We start from the raw sequence: 3,900 nt of genomic DNA on the forward strand, positions 1-3,900 counted from the left end.
GCCCCGTCCCCCTGCTCCCCCCCCCCCCGTCTTACGCTCTGTGAAGCGTATGGAGGAAGCCAAAGAGAATGAGCATGTTGGGTGGTTGGTTGGTTTGTGACCTACAACCATGCGCTTTTGGGCCGAGACGAAAGTATTGAGGTACGGTTGAATGCTCCCCCCCCTCCATCGTCTTACTCCCTCCCCCGCCCCCCCCCCCCACATCATCGTACTCCCTCCCCCCGCCCCCCCACATCATCGTACTCCCTCAGTCTCCCCCCACCCCTCATTCTCTCTCTCTCTCTCGTTCTCTCTCTCTTTCTCTCTCTCTCTTTCTTTCGTTCTCTCTCTCTTTCTCTCGTTCTCTCTCTCTTTCTCTCGTTCTCTCTCTCTTTCTCTCGTTCTCTCTCTTTCTCTCTCTCTCTTTCTCTCGTTCTCTCTCTCTTTCTCTCGTTCTCTCTCTCTTTCTCTCGTTCTCTCTCTCTTTCTCTCGTTCTCTCTCTCTTTCTCTCGTTCTCTCTCTCTTTCTCTCGTTCTCTCTCTCTTTCTCTCGTTCTCTCTCTTTCTCTCGTTCTCTCTCTCTTTCGTTCTCTCTTTTCTCTCTCTTCTCTCTGTTTGTCTGTCTGTCTCTCTGCTAAACCCTCTTTATCCCCAATACCCCTGCACCCCTACCCCGCTCATACGCCCTCGCCCCTTACCTCCTATACCCCTTCACCTCCACCCCCGTACACTCCTTCGCCCCTAACCTCTGCACCCCTCTTGTTCCCCTACCTCCTCGTACCCCATAACCCTTATACCCACTCTCCCCTAACCCCTTACCCACAACCCCTATACCCTCTTACTCTTCATATTATATCTCCTTTAGCCCTTACTCCTTCCCCCCCATCCTTCCTCCCCCCTAACCACCCTCTCCTCTTATTCTCCTCCCCGTCTTTTACCTCCTACTCTGTTCCCTTCGTTTACCTTCTGTTTCTCCCCTCCTCACTTGCTCCCCCTTTTCCTTCTCAAACCCACCTCCTCATTCCCCTCCTCCCCCTCCCTTCCCCACCGAGGTCTACCCCATCTGCTTCTCTCCATTTGTTTCTCCCTCCCCACCTTTTCCTATCTGTTTTTGCCTCCCCCTTCCCGATTTATTTCTCCCTCCCCTTCCTTCCCTATTTGTTTCTCCCTCTAACCCTCCTCTCCCCGCATTCCCACTTCTCCCACTCTCCGCTGGCCTACAGTCCCACCCATGTCCCTCTCATCCTCCCCTCCCCTCTCCTCCCTCCTTCACCCGTCTCAGAAGCCCCCTCCCTCCCAGAGTCCCCCACTCATTCTTGTAACCCCCCCCCCCTTCATTGTCCGCCTCTCCTCCCCCATCCCCCCATATCCCCCTCTACTCCCCTCCCCCTCCCCCAGAGTCCCCCTCCCCCATCCCCCCTCCCTCCTACCATCTAGTGGTGACTCTCACACGCATCGCGCGATCACCTGTTGGCTCCGCCCCCTTCTCCTCACTCCTCCCCCTTCTCCTCACTCCTCCCCTTCGCCCTCAGGTGTGGGAGGTGGATAATGGATATGGTGTCGTATAGAGTGGATATGGATGGATACGAGGGATATGATATCTGGCGTTGGATATGATCGCTCTGGGCTCTGTCTCTCAGGGCGGGACCGAGCCTCTGGGGAACGATAGAAGATTTTTTTCTCTTTTTTTTTTCTTTGTTTCTATTTTTTTTCTTTTCTTTTTTTCTACTCAACCTCTTTATTTTTTTTTCTTCTCTCTCTCCCTAATCTATCTCGGGTATTCTAATACGCACCGGTTTATAAACGGGTTCGAGATTAGGTTTTATTGTGTGTTTACGAGATCGAATTCCTCGTTTAACCTACTTCTTCTTCGTGAGGTCTACACGGTTTCGGGTCCGTTCGTTTATCGTGTTCCGTTTACCGCTTATTTGCATGTATGATTATTTCGATGGGAATGCGCCTGTGTGTGTGTGTGTAAGTGTGAATGTGTACGTGTGTATTTAAGTCCGTGGGGGTTATAAAATTTCCTGGCGACATATGGCAGAAATATATAAAGTAATTACATAATGGGCCAATTTCATTAATCATCTGGCTGTTCTGGTGTTATGCAAGGTTTGTTAAGAATATGGTTGTTTCTGCAGAGAACCTTTTCTTACTACATTTTTCTTGTCACGCACACGCACATGCATTCACGCACGTGCACACACACACACACACCCATTCACGCACGTACACACACGCACACCCATTCACGCACGTACACACACGCACACCCATTCACGCACGTACACACACGCACACCCATTCACGCACACCCATTCACGCACGTACACACACACGCACACCCATTCACGCACGTACACACACACGCACACCCATTCACGCACGTACACACACACGCACACCCATTCACGCACTGCGCATGCACGCTCATACATACACATACATACATAGATGTATACATTCTTCTACACATATGGATTTAAACTGACAGACAAACATTGATATATGTACACATTAATGTATTTATACACCTATACGAACAAACATAATTTTTTACCTACAAACTCATGCGTGCATATACAATGATACTTACAGTGAACACACACATATATGTGTGAAGATATACATATTTATATCTATATAGATAATTCTATAAATTGGAGGAGGAATACCATTAAGTACCTCGAACAAAGCTAAATAATGCAAATGACAGCTGCCTTGCGATGATATATGGAGGTATTTTCTTCCTCATCGCCCTCGTCTTGTTCATTTCAAGGCGGAGTGAGATTTATTAAGGGGAGGGGAGGGTGTGAGGGACATGAGGTTGGGGGGTAGGGGGCAGGGGGTGGGGGGGGATACTCGTCTACCTAGCTCACGGTGACGAAGCACTTTCTTAGGCCGAGGCTGGCACTTTCTCAAGCAGGTGTCGGGTGTAGGATACGCCCCTTAGGGATTGTAGAGTTGGAGGGGGGGGGGGGGGGCAGGGAGAGGGGAAAGGGAGGCGAGGATTTTTTTTTTTTTTTTTTCAGGAATGGGAGGGTAAGGTAAGGATGGAATCGAGAAATGGGGGAGGGAGGGAGATGGAGGGGTGACGGAGTTTGTCAGGGAGGCAGTCATTCATTCAGTCAGTCAAAGGAGAAGAGGGATAGTATTTTTTTTCTCTCTCTCGTTTTTTTTTCTTTCTTCCTCCCTCCCTTCCTCCTCCCCCCGTGTTTCTATCTCTCTCTTTTACTTTCTCGTTCTCCCTCTTATCTCGTTCGTTCGTTCGCCCGATCTCACACTCGGTTAAACACCTTTTTTTATGGCATATGAACCGTGGATATGTTTAGGTATATAATCGCCTCTTTTAAATACCGCCGTCCCTCCCTCCTCGCCCCCTCTCCTCCCTCTCCCCTCTCTCCCTCTCCCTCTTACCGTTTTCTTCCGTTTCATTGCCGTCTCCCTCTTTTAACACCTGGCACAAGGCAGTCACGTAAAAATTTCCCCAAGGTGTTCTTTTCGAATGTAGGCCCCCTCCCTCCCCTGCCCTCTTCGTCCCTCCCTCCCCTGCCCTCTTCGTCCCTCCCTCCCCTGCCCTCTTCCTCCCTCCCTCCCCTGCCCTCTTCGTCCCTCCCTCCCCTGCCCTCTTCGTCCCTCCCTCCCCTGCCCTCTTCCTCCCTCCCTCCCCTGCCCTCTTCCTCCCTCCCTCCCCTGCCCTCTTCCTCCCTCCCTCCCCTGCCCTCTTTCTCCCTTCTTCCTCCCTCCTCACCCCTTTCTCCCTTCTTCCTCCTCCTCGCCCCTTTCTCCCTTCTTCCTCCTCCTCACCCCTTTCTCCCTTCTTCCTCCTCCTCACCCCTTTCTCCCTTCTTCCTCTTCACCCCTTTCTCCCCTCCCCCTCCTCCTCCTCACCCCTTTCTCCCTCCCCCTCCTCCTCCTCAC

Source organism: Penaeus vannamei, chromosome 34, assembly GCF_042767895.1.
Source record: "Penaeus vannamei isolate JL-2024 chromosome 34, ASM4276789v1, whole genome shotgun sequence".
Classification (NCBI taxonomy): domain Eukaryota; kingdom Metazoa; phylum Arthropoda; class Malacostraca; order Decapoda; family Penaeidae; genus Penaeus; species Penaeus vannamei.